The sequence below is a fragment of the Ambystoma mexicanum genome, chromosome 4p (genome assembly GCF_040938575.1).
Source record: "Ambystoma mexicanum isolate Mex_15411 chromosome 4p, UKY_AmexF1_1, whole genome shotgun sequence".
NCBI classification, from domain to species: Eukaryota; Metazoa; Chordata; class Amphibia; order Caudata; family Ambystomatidae; genus Ambystoma; species Ambystoma mexicanum.
Genome location: NC_090927.1, coordinates 143,796,291 through 143,815,010, shown reverse-complemented (window position 1 = coordinate 143,815,010; position 18,720 = coordinate 143,796,291). Strand labels below are relative to the sequence as shown.

At 48.9% G+C, this 18,720-nt stretch overlaps 1 protein-coding gene and 1 long non-coding RNA gene across 3 annotated transcripts in view; one reads left to right on the top strand and one right to left on the bottom strand.

Annotated features, from left to right (window-relative positions):
• Positions 1-18,720, top strand: part of LOC138453081 (seminal plasma protein pB1-like) — a 420,884-nt gene that overhangs the window by 113,078 nt on the left and 289,086 nt on the right. Inside the window, exon 1 of one of the 2 annotated variants that reach the window (XM_069605589.1) lies at positions 2,663-2,772. The exons of the other annotated variant lie outside the window; for it this stretch is intronic. The gene's annotated coding sequence lies outside the window, so the exon portion shown is untranslated. Of the gene's footprint in view, positions 1-2,662; positions 2,773-18,720 lie in introns of those variants that run through there. 2 annotated transcript variants of the gene reach the window in all.
• LOC138453082 (uncharacterized) lies at positions 183-18,254 on the bottom strand. The gene is made up of 2 exons (XR_011260360.1): positions 18,022-18,254; positions 183-2,412 (listed from the first exon to the last, which is right to left on the bottom strand). It is a non-coding gene; the product is annotated as an uncharacterized lncRNA (long non-coding RNA).

Here is an 18,720-nt window from a genome sequence, read left to right as displayed (position 1 = left end):
AGGACAATGCAGAGCAACACAGGTTCGAATCCCGGACCCGCGCTTCGAGACTGCTCTCCCGTGTTAAGAGCGTTACAAAAGATTAATTGATTAATATACTGAATGTGTGTGGTTTTGTTACTTTAAACTTTCACCTTGAAATCACATCACCCTATATTTAAGCTGAACGTTCTTTGCAAAGGTTCTACTGCTAATTTTTTTATTTTTGTATTTATTACTTGCATATAATCATTTTAGATTTTTACAAGATCACTTTAGATAAAAAGAAGGTTGTCGAATAAGCCAACATCTAATGTTCAAAATGCAGAGGTGAGAGTCTTCTATTCGACTGTGTTTTCTGGTAGAAGTTGGGAAGTGCTCAAACACGGTTTTATCTTGTCCATGGCAATGCTCAGGAGTTTAGCCGTCGCTATTGTCCATCTGGTTTGTGCTCCTGTAATGAGACGGTTCCACCATATTTCTTCGTCATTCACAAAAGAGTTTACAAGCAGAGGGGTGAAAAAAGCTTTCCTTCCCCGGTTCATTGCAGGACATCGCATCAAAAGTTGTCTAATCGTTTCTGTCTTTTGTGGATCTTTGCAAATTCTGCAGGTCTTTTCATCACTCTCTGCCCTTATTGCTAGGATTTCTTGTGTAGGGAGCAGATTTAGACGAGTTTCATAAAGATTTTTCTTAAGGGTTTGCTCAGATATTTTGCACAGTATGCCATAGGTTCTTTTAGTTTGTTAAAAGTCATCGGTAGGTGACTTCGAAATTATTTGAGACTGCTTTAGCATTTGTATCAATCCAGTCTTGACATTCCATTTTTGTCTTAATTCTCAGTGGATTTTGTAGCAAGTCCTCTTCTGTGCAAGCAATCTCACGTAGTTTGTACTTTTGGGCCTTTGCCGAGTCATTTAGGAAGTGGTTGTTTCCTCTGGCGATTTCTTCCGCGATCATTTGATAGATTGGCAGGCTCTCTGGGAAGCAAACCCATTCTTGATTGCTTCATGGCCCTCTGGGCTCTCCGGTCCGAACATGGTCTTTGCTGGCTTGTTTGACTGGTTCTACTGCTAATACCTTTTGCCTCGTTTGACATTTCTGTAAGACATTTTCAAAAAATTGGAAAGTTTGGTGGCAAGTCCTGCAAAAGTTTAAAATATATAAAACACTGAAATAGGGCAGGCAGTTACTTTTTGAGTTGGGTTTCCCATAGGGAAAATTAGCATCCATTGAATATGTGCATAGACTAAACCTTGGAGGGCATTCATTCAAATGTGAAAAAGGTGGGCACAGAGCAGTGCAGACGTGGCTTTTAGAAGTTTGGTTCAAATTCGTCCAGTATTTTCTTTTAAGATGTGATGGAAAATGGAGTGGTGGCAACAACAAAATCTTTTATATATCTCCCACGGTGAATTGCAGTAACCGAGGCTTTTTAGAAATGTGAGCCATTGTCTCCTATATTCTCAAAAGAATAGGGAATTATGATATGATATGATATTTTATTTATAGCGCGCCTATACACAAGTGTTTCAGCCGGCTGAAAATCCTACCAGGAGTGTGATGGGTATGTTTCCCTTCCGGGTGTATGTGGGGGGGACTAAAAGAGTCTTGGGTTGGCACAATAATTGTCTTAGGGGATCTGGTATAATGCATTTTTCTGAGCTTTCGTCTTCCTCGCAGCTACTAATTACGTATTTGTAGGAATCCTGTGCGAGTGGCAATGGTGCGGGAGGATAGCTCAGGGGCAATGTGCTCGCCTTGGCGGAGCAACACAGGTTCGATCCCCGGGGCCGCGCTTAGAAACCTCCGGGTATTAAGCGTGTTATAAATAACCTATCATAATCATTTCATGTTTCCAACAGTGATTTCTTTTAAGGACAAGGGGTAAACCACAAAAACACCTTTTTAGAGTGTATGCGATAACGTACCAAATATTGCACACATTCTTGTCACGACCCGTAATGTGAAAAAAATCCCATGGTACACGGTTTAGAAACATAATCATAACACGCGTGTACACCACCTTTTACCCTGCACATTTGCACTGCTCTGTGCAAATGACCAACATTTGGCGGCGGGGGAGCAACCTACATGCATGTCTACACGTAACCACTCCCTGCTGCCAGAGTGCGTGCAGGAGCAAAATGAGCGCCCTTGTATTTATGTTCCCCTATTCATCCACTTAGGTTGCCACCCCAAAGTTTCCAAGTACACTCATCCGAGGACCCTCCACCGGCCCCCCTCTTTGGCAGGCAATTTCATAACTGATTATGAAATGCATTTTTGAATTCAAGGGAGTTTTTCCACTTTTGTAATTTCGTTCTATATGGAACGCATGCTCCCATCACAATGATGTTGTTGCACTCTTCCTGGAAAGTGACGCCAACCAGCAGCACGCAGACGACGGCAGCTACACGTGCAATGTTCATCCTGTCAAAAGAAAGAAAAATCTCTGGTGAGAATGTGTTTCGAGACTCTGAAGCCTGACCCCAGAAATCCAATGGGTCTTAACGAAAACACAGGAATGACAAGAACAGCGGGAATTTGCTCCAAAGTCTACATGTTCCAGCTCTAAGGCAGGACATTGGCTTAGCTGTCAGCCATGTTACAGGATGTGACATCATAGGAAATGGAGTCTATTTTTATTCTGGTTAAACAAATGCTCTCCGGTTTCCTAAACATCCCCACAGTCTAGAGGACGAGGGACTAAGGAATGAGTGTTTCTTATTTATGTCCTCATTTCCAGAGTACTCTACGCAGAAACCTGGATCATAAGTGAACCCCAAACAGGTACTGTGCCTCAGTTTAGCCGCAGAGAATACTGCACAATTCAGTCATAAATACTTTTTTTTTTTTACAAAATGCATGATTGTACCTTTTTTGCACGAACGTAAAATAGTTTTGTAAAAATGCTGTGTGTTAAAATCACCTTTTGATACAGGCATGCAACTTGTTCTTGTGTGTTAAGTGCATAAAATGTATGGGGCCCAGATAGAGGCCCAAATGAACGTCATTGAAATACACTAGGTGCTTTGTAAAGTGACATTTGTAAAGTATCCTTTTGCCAAATTGTGTTGGTTCACTTAGAAGCATCATGTTATTTGATATTCTTGAACAGTACTTGTAGTTTAGCTTTTCCCTCATAAATGGAGCAGCACAAGTACCAGTATCTGGGATGTCATTTGGGGGGGGGGGTGAGGGGCTAGGGTTAGCAGCTGCTGAGAAACACTGATATTAACGCTATATATGGTGATCCATTCTTGTATGAAATGTATATCATATTTCAGTGATATTGTAACCATATATTTCTTAGTGTACTGAGGAACAATGCTATGCCACTTCCTTGTTTTGTCAAGGGGTGAAAGGTTGTGTGCCATCACTTCCTGTGATGTCACTTGGGATTGGGGTCAAATTACATCACTTCCTGTAATGCCTTCAGAGGTCAAGGGCCACGTGATGTCATTTCCTCTACACCTGGCATTTCGGTGAAATGACATCCCTGAACAGGATGCAAAGTTAGGGGAGCATGCAGCCTGGTCTGGCTGAGAATTTCACAGCTGACAAGGGACAGATTGGGATCTCTTTATAGATTGGGGTTACACCTTTTGTGATGAAGTCAATTAAGCAGCTGCAATTCAAGGTACGGTGTCCATCTGTTGATATCTGTGACCGTGTGGCTAGTCTGGGAGGATTTTTACAAAAAATCCCCCACCAACACACTGAGCCATATTTGCTGCCAAAACGCCTGTACTGCGTGAGATGCAGATAATTTGGATTCCTGAAGAAGCGCTGCATATAAGCGTGAAACACGTGTTGCTCCTATTTAAAATCACAAGTAATACTTTCTCAAAATGTATCTACAGAGAATGATGTACAATGGACATTCTCATTCTCTTTAGTCTCAGGAGGATAGCTCAGGGGCAACTCACTCGCCTTGGAAACAAGACAACGCAGAGCAACACAGGTTAGGTCCCTGGGTCTGCTATTAAGCCATTATAAATAACCAATTATAATTACAATTCTATACACCATACAACACTGAGTGTTATTGTAGGATTTTTGTGTGAACATGTTGGGTGATAAAGTTGCCTGGTCTTGCTCGTTTTTGATACAGGCGTCATGCTGGTTTTTGTTTTGCATGAAGAGAATAACATGTACAATGCCATCATGCAACCAAAACAGACATCATTGAAATTGACTAGGTGGGTTTGCAAACTTAAAGAAGATTGTGTTATTTTGTCATTTTGCTGAATTTCATGTGTCCGCTACGAAGCAGTAGTTGGGGGGGGGGGGGGGTATTTTCACTTCCAGTGCAGGTGTACGGATACCCCTAACAATCATTTCAACGATTATTGCTGTGCCTGCTGCAGCCCTCATTAAAGTCTTGTCAAGACGAGACAAGCAATGGTGAACATGAAAATAACACTAGGTCAGCGGAAGACCGGGCAGACATCTTAGCGCCTGTCCTTCTGATGGCAGCTCCGATACCCAGAGCTGAGGCTCAGGCCACCTACCCAGGAGTTCTTTTGGTGCAGTTGGAATGGTGGTACAAAGTTACTCACAAGCCACGAAGCGGTTACATTGCATGGAAAGGATAGGAAGTGATGATGGGAGATTTTCCAGGCGGTACTGTACCTACTGTAACCAAATTCTTAGGCAAAAAGCGCCTTGATGCCTCTGGGTTATGTGCGCTATATAAATGTCTAAATAAATAAATAAGTACAAGTTTTGGAAATACAGTGGCTGGCCCCAGGCATGCCTGAGGTCAGTTGGTAAAGCCTTGCAATGCCTCAGGGACATTGACTGATCGTGCAGCTGAATATTCACTCAGGCTTGGTTAGAACCAAAGAGATCCCAGTTACTGGCGACACGGGAGGGAAGAAGCTCGGGTGGTGCAGGCTGGGCCGGCGGGGGCTGGCAGCGCGTGCCCTCAAAATCCCCAGGATTGACCATTAAGCTCAAGGAAACCCTTCCTGTGATTTATCAGAAATGGGATCCAGTCCACTAATCGCTTAGCACTGGTGGAAGTGAGCTCTGTTCCTGGGGTAAGTCCATGTGAGATACAACATTGGTGTTCGCTGTGGAAACTGAAAGATGAACCCGTGCATCGTATGTTAAAGTCGTGTATTTATTTTGGGAACTGGTGTCAATGTCCTGTAATTTGAACAATGCGGGACATATAGCTTAAAATAATGCACCACACTTACTGCACCCCCACACCCTAAGCTGCACTCTATGGGTCTGACAGAATCTGTTGGAAGGGTTGTGGCCTGATGAACATTGGGCCACATGTTTTGGACCTGCCCTCCAACGAAGGTGGTCGGCTCAGTGCCTGGGAAACGCCACCAGAGAGATGCATTCTATTTACCTGACTCCTAAAGGCCTTCCCCATGTGTTCTAGTTTCCTAACTCCAGTCCTAGAATGTTTGGGGGAAGTGCTTGATTGTAGTCAATGTGAAAATCTGAGTAGATTCCGCCCCCTGGAGACATTTTCCATGTGGAGATTTTTACGGGATACCAGGTGGTCGACAACCTGAAAAACATACAAGCAGAGGCGTTGCTAGAGCGTAGGGGGGTGGCTGGGGGGCTGTAGCCCGAGTCTTCTGGTTGTAGCCCCGGATAGAATCTCAGGGTCTACAACCAAAAGGCTAGCTAGCCCCGAGTCCTGACAATCCTGACATTAGTGTAGCCCCGGATCTTTTCCAGACCTAGCAACACCCCTGCATACAAGTGTGCATGTTCAACACCTCCCCCACAGTGATGCTCTTTGGTGAAGGTGTGCATCAGTGTATGGAGGGAGGGTGTACAATAACTCTGTTACACACTATTTTATTCTATAGCCCAGTGCCAGGCAGTCCAGGAACACCCCCTCCCTCCCCCACCCCCCCAATGGGAGGTAATTGTGTGGCAGCCATGCACCGTTAAAGGCCCCACGAAGAGATAGCAACCGGATGTTGCTGACAGGCAATGGGCGCTATGTGATGAGTCCACGTGACAGGGATTATAAGGGGCTAGGGTTGCAGTTGGCTAGTATGTTGCACAGTCTCGGATCCTGTGCTTTATTGGAAGCAGCCTAACGGTCATGTGTTGCCGCAATGATGATGCTGGTGCTGCTGTGGCTGCTGCTGGTGCTGCTGTGGCTGCTGCTGGTGCTGCTGCGGCTGCTGCTGTGGCTGCTGCGGCTGCTGCCGCTGGATTCCATGTTATTTCTCTTCCTCTCCTCTCTGCAGTTAATGTGACGCTAGAGGACGTACTGCGCATGTCCCGAGCAGTTGGATTTCTAGACACAAGCTGGATCATTTTACTTTTAAGCTTTATTTTCTTTTTTTCTCCATGTTTATTATGTACACTGTTACCTTTTTCATTATATACTTAAGCAAAGAGATAGGACGCAAAATTACTACAGTACAAGTGTAATACTGAGACCCTACATGTATTATTAAATGAAACACATGTACTTATATCTTGAAAAAATAGATGAAGTACAATAAAATACCAAAATATATACATTTATTATTCATCACACTGGAAAAATTAGAAACATTAGAAAAATAGACCCAATTTAAAGCACAACAACTAGTCATAATAATACAATTCCATTACTCCATTCAAACCATTCTTCATCAAACATGTATACCACATATACACAACCACAACCTTAGCAGCAAATCACAATGTCATAAAAACAAATGTGTTCTCAATGATGTACACAAGCCCGACATGTAACATGTTTCAGTTCTTATTGCCATACAATGGCTGAACTCTCTTCAGGGGAAACAGACACTTCTTTCTTGTAGTATTAAAATTATTTCAATGTTGTGCAGTAGGGGTCCTAAGCACATCCACCAACAGATGTAGTACACACCAACTGAAAGATATAAGGGATACAAAGAAAGCCTAAGTACTCAGTATTCACTAAACGTTAACTCAACATTATTCACCCTCTCTATCAAAAGCAAGGTATAAGGCCTCGAACATGACACAAGAAGGAGAAAACAAAAATGGTCACCATGACCCTATTACCAAGAGTCCAATCAGTCACCCTCAGCGTGAAACTAAATTCACAATCTACAAATGGAGGACTATCAATTGTCATTTCCCGAACAACAGCACAAATTGTTAGTCCGCCTAACCACTATAAATGAGGTCAATTAGAAATATAAGGTGAACAGATCACCTATAGTAAGTAGAACAGCCCATCACCTGAGATATACGGTAAAACCAAAAGAGAGAACATCCTCAACCAACCCAAGTGGTGAGACATAAAATTTAATTTACCTGGCCTTATAAAAACCATGCCAACAACACGTGATCCAGCCCTGGGATCACCTCATGGTTCGGTAGTCATTCACTGTCCCAAATTGCATCCGAGATCAATGGGTTCAAAGTAACCAATGGCTTCAAAGGTGTAGTAAATCTAAAATCAATAGCAGACATACCCCATTACCGTGGTAACCACAATAGATGCTTAAAAACATAGCTTTAAATTAACATGGTTAGCTGGCATGTTAAGGCGCGCTCAGTGTGTTGCGGTCACAGCAGAGGTTCAGGTACTCAACATCAAACATGTTGCATTATTTCAAGCCCAGACATTCTGGGTTACACATAACAGAGTTTAACACATTGCAGCGAACCCTCGTTGCGATCAAATCTGCCGTGAGACCAACTGGCGTGCAAAAGTCAAACTTGCTTTACGTATAAACTTACTTCATAAGTAAACAGAGTCTAACATCTTGCAGCGAACACTTGTTGCAGTCACATCCGCTGAGAAACAAATCGGCATGTAAAAGCCCAAACTAGCTTCACGTATAAACTTACTTGAAACAACACCTGCGTATGGCTTCACAAAAGCCGCTCTCTTCACGCCGTGATGCCCGCGGAGATAAAGCTACTGCTTCTGTGTCCTGCGTAGGAGTGAGAAAAAGCAAGGAGGGACTACTGAACGGAGCCCTACATATATGCATCCATGGAAAGTGCCATATTGGAGAGTTAAAGAGACACCCTATGATGCACAACATTGAATGAATCACTGAGCACAAGCATGATAGAAAGGCTAATCTGTCATGTATATAGCTAATAATGAACACATTTGAAAACCAAATAGCACATCCTCAGAGTTTCTCAGAAATTTTCAATGGCATACATTTTGAAATCAACAGCAGAACTAAACTAGCGTATGAGGGCACATATGGTTGTACAATACATTAAAAACCACCCTAACTCTTAACACAAATTATTGCATGTCTTCCTGTGGACTTATACATGATTCCTAGGCACTAGCCGTGCCACAGTTATAAATCATAGATGATTGAGCCAGCACATATGTAATTCACAGTGTGTCAAAAAAGTACAGGTATCTCATAAATGTATTTGGTGCCAATCTACATTCTCATTCAGACCAACCACATGGCTTCGTAATTTAAATATTACTTTTTGTTCAAAATTCAGTAACTTTTGATCAGTTATCTCTTTGTTAATACCTTCAATTTTCTTCAAGATAACCCATTCAAAATCAGTGTAGTCATGTTTCATGTCTACAAAATGCTTAACCATGGGTGCTGTAAGAACTTTATTTTTGATACAACTGCGATGTTCAATAAGTCCAGTACGGCATTTCCTATTTGTTTTGCCAATGTAATGAAGGCCACAAGGACAGGTAATCATATATATCACATTCTGAGTATTACAATTGGTCATGCTACTCAATGTCCACAACAAATCAGGATTAATCTGAACAGATTTAGTGGTTTTAGTGAACGTGCACATCACACAATGGCCACAGGGAAAGTGGCCCAAAACAGGCGAGAGTCCCCACAAGGTGGTTTGTTTCGCTGGCACAGCTGGTTTGATGGTAACATCATTCCTGATTAATATATTTCTTAAGTTCTGGCTCTTTTTGAAAGCTACTAAAGGAGGGGGCGATTTCCTACTATTGTAGACTTTTTTCCATGTTTTGCCAATGACATTCTTTATCTTGTATGACAGGTTCGAAAAGGTGTTAACAAATACGGGACCCACTTCTCTTTTTTCTTTATTGTTTTTTTCCAAAATCGCTTCTCTGTTGTTGTTATAAGCTCTTTTAGAGGAGGTCTTCACTAATTTGGCTGGGTACCCCTTATTCAACAGTTTGCGAGACAGAGTATAAGCACTGGCAACAAAATCTTCCTTAAGGCTACTGTTACGTTTAAGCCTAAGAAACTGTCCATACGGCAAATTAGATTTAAAATGATTTGCATGATGGCTGTTATAATGCAGCAATGCATTTTTGTCAGTCTCTTTGTTGTAGGGTTTGACTTTCAGGACCCCAAAGTGATGGAAAATGGTAATGTCCAAAAAGTCATTTTGATGTTCCTGTATAGTACCAGTGAATTTCAAATACCTATTTTGTAGGTTGAGCCAGATAATAAATTCATTAGCTTGGCACACGGATCCATCCCAAACAATGCAAATGTCATCTATATACCTCAACCACCTTCTCACAAACCGTAGGTACGGGTTGTCGGTAGAATAGATCACACTCTTTTAAAAAACCTCAACATACAAGTTGGCTAAATTAGGGGCCATTGCTGCACCCATTGCCGTGCCTGTTTGTTGGTAAAAGCAACCTTGAAACTGGAACAAATTCTTAGTTAAGGCAAATTCGGTGCACCACAAAATAAACCCGTTACCTTTTTCATTATACCAGAATGTATGAGCACTATAATATTCTTAAACCTCAATCCAAGAATGAAAAACAAAACTGAAGACTCTGTCTAGTTCACAAGGGTGTCTGTCCTTGCACCAGGCTTGCTGCACTACACTTATCCAAAGGCTGTACATCGGACCCCCAAAAACCTGCTAGCCACCCCACTGCTCCAATACACACCACCTACCACTCCAACCCACCACATTTTCTCATCACCACTTCACACCACCACACATCTACTCCACACATCTACTCCACACATCCATGATACCACTCCACACCCCATACCACCACATCACTCCACACAGCCACACCCCCACTCCACCACCCCATAGCATTCCACACCCCCACACTACACCACCAATCCACACCCCTCACTCCCCAGCACCACTCTTCACCACCACAATCCAACTCACCCGGCAACCACCACATCATACCACCACTTCTCCACACAAAAAAACACTCCATACAAGCACTTCAACAAATCACTCCACGAACACTCCACAGCACCCCTCACCACTTCACACCACCACACCACACATCATACCACACACCCCCACTCCACCACTCCACACCCCTGCACCACACAACCAATCCACACCCCTTACTCCCCACCACCACTCTTCACTGCCACAACCCATCTCACTCGACACCACCACATCATTCCACCACTTCTCCACACAAACACACCCCTCCACACAAGCACTTCAACATACCATTCCACGAACACTCCACACCAACAATCACCACTTCACACCACCACACATCACACATCTACTGCACACATCCATGTTACCACTCCACACCCTATACCACCACATCACTTCACACATACCCCCACTCCACCACCTCACAGCATTCCACACCCCCACACCACACCAACAATCCACACCTCTCACCCCCATCACCACTCTTCACCACCACAACCCACCTCACTCGACACCATCACTTCATACCACGACTACTCCATACAAGCACTTCAATATACCACACCACGACCACTCCACACCACCAGTCACCACTTCACACACCAGAGCACCCATCACTTTACCCACTCCACACCTCCACAGTACCCCACACCTCCATACCAGCATACCCCGACTCCGCACCCCAAGATCCCCACCCTACACCACCACTCCACACCATGCATCTAAACCCACCACTCTTACCCTCTCCACTCTAACATTATGCCCCCACTCTACACCAGGTCCCCACTCTACACCCTTTCTCCCGCACTCCAAGTTACCACACTGCCTTCAAACCTCACTTTACCCCTGAACCCGATCACCACTACCCACACCACTCTACCTCTGCCAACCGTTACTCACACTCTATATCCCAATACAGTTCCTCACCTACCCTACTCTAACAGCCCTATCCTTGAGCCACTCTACCCACGCCTTCCCTGCCTAACCCCATACCTCAAAATAGCTTATAGCCAAATATCCACCCACACTAGCACACATGTGCCTATCCCCACAATTCCTAAACTGCACAACCCCACTCTTCTCCCACCTTCCCTACCCATCCCTGCCCACTCACCCTTCCATACCCACCCATCACCCACCAAAACTACCTCACCCCTGCTTATCACCACCAACCCACACTCACTAACTCATCTCTGCCTCCCCCAGTAACCCTAGCTAATCCCTGCCCACCATCTTCATCCCTGCTTACTGCCTGCCACCCTAGTCCTGTCTCCCTTAGCTCACCCATAATCCTGCCACCCTAGCTCACCCTTAAAATAACCATGCTTACCTTAAAATGTTTGACCATAGGGTTTGCTAACAAGCAACATTAGTATTACACATTAGAAAACTCCTGTATACTGCAGCGAAGAGAAGTCTTAACCATGTTGATTGTTAATGACATGTTTCTACAAGCAAGCGCTGTCCCACTCTCCTTGCTATAGTTTCATTCCTGCGCCAGACCTATGGACTCTACATTTTTCTTCTTCTCCCATTAATGGTGGCACCCAGTGGGAGGCCCTCCTTGCCCCCTTTCACTGCTCCAAGGTCATCATTAATGTTTACTTGAAAGGTACCGTCTTGGTCCAAGGCCCTCAAACCAACCTTTTCCTCTTTGATAGACGCTTCCCGCCCCTCATCAATTTCCTTTCTTCTCCTGCTGTCCCTTCTTTGGCATCCTTGCCCCCCCCCCCCTGTCTCCTCCTTGGCATCATTGCTCACTCCTCCTTCCTCTCCTGCCCCCCCCCCTTGGGCTCTGTCTACACCTCCGTCTACACCTCTGCACGGCGTACCTCTGATCTGTATCCCTCCCCGGAAGGTCTTTAAGGCTGGCAACCTTCTCTATATTGCAACTCTCAACTCTCGCTCAGCTGTCAAACACTACTCTGACATCTGCCGCCTCCTGGAGGAACTTGACCTCGATGTCCTCGGTCTCACCGAGACAGGGTTCATGGCCAGCTCTGTCATGAGCTTTGACACTCTCCTCCCTGACGGCTACAAGATCCTCTGCGCACCCAGATCCAACCGTTCCGGAGGGGGTGTAGCCCTGATCTTCCCTGAGTGGATTCCTGCCTCTGTCATTCCTACGCAGGCCTACTCATCTTTTGAATGCCTCGTCTGCAGGCTCTCTCTCTTCTGGCCACTCCCTTACTGTGGCTACCATCTATCGGCCACCTGGTGAAATCTCCTCCTACCTCTCTGAGTGGGCAGACCTCTCCTCTTCCCTCCTGGTTTCAACCACTCAACTCCTCCTTCTTGGAGACTTCAACATCCACCTGGATACTTCCTGTCATTCCTCTGGACTCTTTCGCGACCTCTGAGATTCTCTCACTCTCTATTCTCAGTACTGGCCCAACTCACTCTGCAGGGCACACTCTGGATTTTCTGATCTCATCAGACCTTGGCCTTTCTATCCTTCTCACCGCTCCTCTCTCCTGGAGTGATCACTTCCTCCTTTCCTCCCAGCTTACCCTCTCTACCCCTCAGGCCAAGCCAACTCCAGTACTGCCACCTACCTTCTCGGTTATCTGACCCATGATGGGTGTGTCAGTTGGGGCTTTCGCCGCCACTTCCTCTCCACCTCTCTCCCTCTTAGCTGACTAACCCTGATACAGCCCTTTCCATGCTCCACTCTGCAATATCTGATACTCTCGGTGTTCTTGCCTATGTCATGAGGATCCGTTTGAAGTCCAAAGCCAAGAGCAACTCTTGGTACGACTCAGACCTTGTCACCCTTAAACGCAAGTGCAGGGTGGTTGAGAGGAAATGGCACGCTTTTGGTACATCCTCTGGCAAACTGGCCTGCCGCCTGCTACAAAGGCAATACCGGCTCTTCCCTTACCCTCCTCGTCCGGTGGACGCCTCAGGTTGAGCCCGGCCCTTGCTATTAACCTCTCTCTGCCCCTGGCCGTTTGTAGATTTCCTTTGAGCGACTTTTGACATAGGCACCCCCTTTTTTCTCTAGGTCTTTGTTGTGAATCCCCGGCACCCCCCCGACACTTCACCATGTCCTGTGTCAAGTGCCCCAACATTACACATATCCCACATCCGTACGTTAAAGCCGTATTACACCGCCCTCCGGTGCCGGCCCACAACATTCTGCCTGCCTATATGGTCATCGCTTTGCGATGCCCGTCTAATATTGGCCTTTCTACTCTACTCTGCCCCCCCCTCCAACCCCCAAGTGCCGCTTGTACCGGAAGCCCTATCCTATCCATGCTGCCCCCCATGTCTCCCATCCGTCTTGCCAAGCCCCTAAATCCTCCCAGTTCCCTCTCCCCCAGGCCTCCCTGTGGAGTCTGGCCCAGTGCCCCCCCTGCCAGCGTAATATCTCTTAGGTGTACCCTATCCCATCTCCTTTCTTCCCTTCCCTCGCTTGCTCCTCCACTCACCAGGTCCCCAGTTTTTGGGTCCCGCCAACCCCCCCCTCCCTGCCGTTTCTGCCCCTCCATCTCCTAGCTCCCTTTCCCCCCAGAGGCAGACCTCCCAGCCCTGTTCTTCCGTACCCCGTCTCCTGTCCCCCAGCTTTTGGTCCTTGCCCCCCCCTTATTCCTTGGGGCTGGCTACCCCCCCCTGTTCCCTCTGTTCGCCTAGCTGTCTTATCTTGGATCCTCCACCTCCCTCCCCCTCCTGCCCCCCTCCTTCTGTGAAGCCTTCCCCTTGCTGATTTTTTTACCGTTACCTGAGCCCCCGTAGTCTCCACTTGCTCCCCCCGACCGACTTCCCTTGATGGCCTTGATTGTAAGTTTATGTTGATTCCTCCCCCCCCCCCGCAATTTTGGGCTTGGAATTGGCTCCCAAGTCCCCTACGTCCCTCCCCTTTTTTCCAGGGCCTCCCCTGAGCCTAGTACTCTTGGGGCGCCGTAAGATCTAAGCTGTTGGCTGAGCGTTCCCCTATGGGCCTGCCAGTACTTCGCTACAGGAATCGACCTGTGACTCCTCCAAGACTCTCTGCTGGTTGCCGGCGGCAGAGAGTTCCCCCAACCTGCACAGGTCGCTCCATAGCCGACCCTCATTTCCTTTGGTTGGAGGTCAACTTGATTCAGTCTTAACACTTACCCACGAGGCATTGCCAGCTCTTTGTCCCCCCACCACATACCCTCGTCTTGCCCCATGACATGACACTTTTCTATCCTCCTATACCCTGCACGTCCCTTAGCCCACTGTCCCCGGTGCGGCACCCCGAGTACCCCACTCCCCAGAGACTCTGCTCAGGGTGAGGGGGCTCGAAGCCCAACCCCACTGCGAGCCCGCAGATCCTTCCCCCAGACAACTGCACGCCCCGTGTTCCTCCCCCGCAGCAACCTCGACGCCACCGCAGAAACCCAAACCGCCCCCTGCTGGAACTCTGCACCTCCGGGAATGGAAATCATGCCCCTGCCGCTCGCCGACACCAACCCCCCCAGCCACAACAAAGACAGCCGTCGTGCACTGGTCCCGCCCGGCTGAACTCTGTCCTGGTGTCGCAGAAGTTCAGAAGGCCAACCCAATTACTTGGAACACGGTAACCTCTGGGCAACCAGACCAATCACGGTAGCGATCGCGGCGGTCAAGACTAGGTCTCAAGAGGGGTGAGGGTGACTGAAAGCCCGCAACGAGCACACAAAGCAAGATCACTTACAAACTACTCCAAACAGGTGTTATATCGAAACGTGGTTTTTGTGCTCTCACCCTTGCCCACCCCCGCCAATTCCCGGTGTCTGGTTCCGTACCCCTTAATACTGTGCCCCCTTACTCCCTCTTTTGCCGGAACGAGCACCCCAATCCCCAGCCATTCTCTGCATGGGGTGAGGGGGCTCGAAGCGAATGTGTAGTGCTCCGTGTGGTCTACTCCCAACATTGGTCAACTATTGGCCGCATAGTGAAGTAACTCGTCAGCAGTGCCATGGAAGTGGTTTAAGGTTGAATCCATCTAGAAAGAAATTGCGCTTTTTTTTTTTTTTTTTTTTCCCCCCCACCCCTTTTGGTTGGAGGTCAACAAGTTCAGTCTTAACACTTACCTCCAAGGCATTGCGAGCTCTTTGTCCCCCCACCTCTTACTCTCGTCTCCCCCCCTGACATAACATTTTCTTACCCTACAACGCCACGCGCCCCCTGAATGAGCTCCATGCCAGGTGATTCACCACAAGCCCTGCGCCGCGCTGAGTTTGAATATTTTTGTTATAGCATTTTCCACCCACGGAACATTGGTCGTGGCTCTGCTATCCCCCGCAATTTTTTGCCTTAGGGAGAAAAGGATCCAACATGCGCGCCCTAACTTACTCCTTTTTGCCCAGCCATTGCCCTTGCTGTTTGAGTACTCCGCACCATTGTAATATCTAACAGCTCCGTTCGGGTGACTGCAGCATTTTCCTGTTTTACTTTACCTGTTTTTTGGGCTGTTGTGTCTCTTCGTCTTCTGACCTATATGCGTCCTATTGCCTAAACCTATTATTCACTCACTAAACGCAAGTGCATTTGCCCTTCTGTGCCCAGGACCGTCGTCTTGTAACTGTGGGCCCACCTTTCCCTTATGTTGTTCCCACACGTGGCCACCTCACATGGTTATGAACTTACCCAAACTCTGCCCAATGTCACACCGCTCCCCTCCTGCCAAGCAGGCACAATCCAGTGCAGCGCCGTCCACCGTCCAAAGCGTGCAGCACATTCAACCCACAGCACCGCAGCTCACCACCGGCAACGCAGGCACACTCCACTGAACATGTGCACAGACAAACACACCCCTGTCCACAGGCTCAACCAACCATGCCATTGATGCAATGAAGGCCTAATCCATCCGCGATCGTGCCACCCGCAGACACCCCCCCAGTACTCCTCCACCATAGGCACGATCCGCTGCACCTCCGCATGAACCGAAGGCATGTCAACCCACTGCTCTCCATGATGCGAACACACCAGAAGCGGCATGCACGGTGCGGTGGGCGCCAAGCTTGCCCACCGCAACAACCCATGCAACAGTGCCCGATCATGCGCTGCCCATTCAAAGCTGGCCTCTTTCAACCGCGCGTTCCCGACCACACGCGCGTTCCAAAAGTCAACACTGGGCCCCACCGCAGCAAGAGCGAGCGAAAGGAATCCCGAATGTCCAACACATCAACCCTTCTCACCGTTCCCGCGACCCGTCCCCCTCCGCCGCTTTTTTTTCTTTTTTTTTCTTCCCTTTCCCCCAGCAATAGGAAGTAGCCACCAGGAAGCCACGGCTCCCACAATGCCGTTCAACCAGTCTCCGCTCCAAAGAGCAGCACTACATCCTAACACACAACACACACCGACTTCACACTGTGAACACCGGTGGACCCGGAACCAAAAGAGGCCCTGAAACCAATGTTCAAAGTGGCCCCCACCACACACCTTCCGCAAGCCCCCACCCCATCCAATGAGAAAATGTGAAAACCAAAATAAGCGACCACACAAAAGCCCAGGGCGCAGAGGCCCCCCCACAGGCCAGCCCACCCGACTTCAAAAAGACCAATCAACCGACCATGTCATGGCATGCCCAGGGGCACTCCCCGCAAGCCATCCCCGCCATGCCACGAGTCCATGGGAACACCCCACTGTCCTCCATCGCAACTCCCAGCTGCGCGGCGGCCCCCACCACCACGCTCCCCCCGAACCACAGCCAGCACAGCGACCAACCAACCGCACTTCCCCAAGACGGCGCGACGACCACAAACATCACCACCCACACCTCCCTGCACCCGGCACGGCGGCCTCCCCACCCCTCACCCCATGTCCGCGCCACAAAACCACACCACTGCAACGCAAAACCACCCCGGCCCGCCCAACTCTCCCCGCGCTGCGCCACCAGCATCCACCCACTCCCCCCATTGGCCCCTCTGCTGGGCCACCCAAACTTCGCAACTTCTACACCGCAACCCTCCCTCTCCCATGGTCGAAAGCAACCCAACATCAATTGACGCTCCCATGGCGCCACCCCCATCCCACCTTTGCAACCCCTACACGACACTCGACGCCCGCACCTGGCGATTCAAGAGCGTGATCCCCACCACACCCCCCTCCCTCCAACGCGCCAAATGAAGGCCCCCTGGCCGCACACAACAAACCCTCCATGCAATGCACACCGCGCCCCGCCAACGGCACCCACTCCCCCACTCATTCACCAGGCGGGGGGTTACCAGCGGGGGCACCCGGGGAATGTATCGGCAGGGGGAAGGGGTGGCCTCCCGACCCCGCGTGGTCAATGGCGGAGGGGACCAGGGAGACGGACCGAAAACGGCAAGGCCGGAGCTTGGGCCAATGGCCTGAAGTCTGAACTGTTCCTAGCTTCACGAGGAGACGGCTGACAAGGTGGGAGGGAGGGTTTTTCCAAGCAAGGCTCCATTCCAATGGATACACTGCAATGCATCCGCCTCACGCCCAGAGTCCTCGTGGGCCCCCTTCCACCCCACTGTGTCAGTTGTCACCCGCTCCCGACCCACTCCGCCGCGTGCACACCTGCCAAGTGGCTCCAGCGCTTGCCCAGTAAGTCAGGGACTCCTGCAGCCTGAAAGAATTTCACTTACCCCCACATAAAGAGGTAGCTGCCTTCAAGTGTATCCCAGGCAGTGGACCGTGTATCAAGGGCGATCATGCTATCCCCGCGCGGCCAAAACCACATTCAAACACATTTTTTGCTGCCAGGGAAAAGCCACCCGCCAAGAATACCGCGCTCGCTACCAACCCCCCTCCCCCAAACGCCAACCAACGCTGAGGCCCTCCTGTGCCGCACTCCCCGCCTCCGAGCCCACCACCCCCCATGCTGCCCGCGAAGTGCAGCCAAACCTCGGCAGCCCGCTTGGTTCCGCTCCGCCCACCGCGCCCGCACACCAACGGCCCTCCTTCTCTTTGTTCACCCAGCTGCCCTCCCCGTCATAAACCCCTACATACCGAGCCCGACGCCAACGACGCTCTCCCGGAACAAACGAGACACGATCCCCTCAACTCCGAGATCACAGTCCCTCCTTTCTGCACCTTCCACACGAACTCTGCTACTCCTGCCACAGGAACCCCAGACGACTTCTCCTTCCTGGAACTGTATTCCCCCAAACAAAACCCACGATCCGGTGGGGGCAGGAAACCGAGGGAGAATGTGTTTTGAAAAAGCCCGTGCCCTTTATGAGGCCGGCTTCTCCCTCGGCTCCCCGCCCCGCCCCTTACATTTGGCGCGCTCCGTGTTCCTCCCCCACCCCTGCCCCCCTGTCCTGCTTGAGTGGAGGGGGGGGGGGGAGGCCGGCTGGGCAGCCCCCACTAAGGGGCGGCGCCCGCCATGCCACCTTCGCTGGCGCGTTCGCCCGCCAGAACGCTTGTTGTAAGTAATATCACATGACGTAACACACTGCAATTCTCAAGGAGCAGGTCTTTAATGCACTCAGCCCTACTGAACACTTGCTGTAATCCCACACGCGGCAACGCATTGCAATTCTCAAGGAGCAGATCTTTAATGCACGCAGTGTTCTGAACGCTTGCTGTAAAACCACATGCAGCAACACTTTGCAATTCTGAAGGAGCAGGTCTTTAATGCACGCAGTGTTTTGAACGCTTGCTGTAATACCACATGCAGTAAGACATTGCAATTCTCAAGGAGCA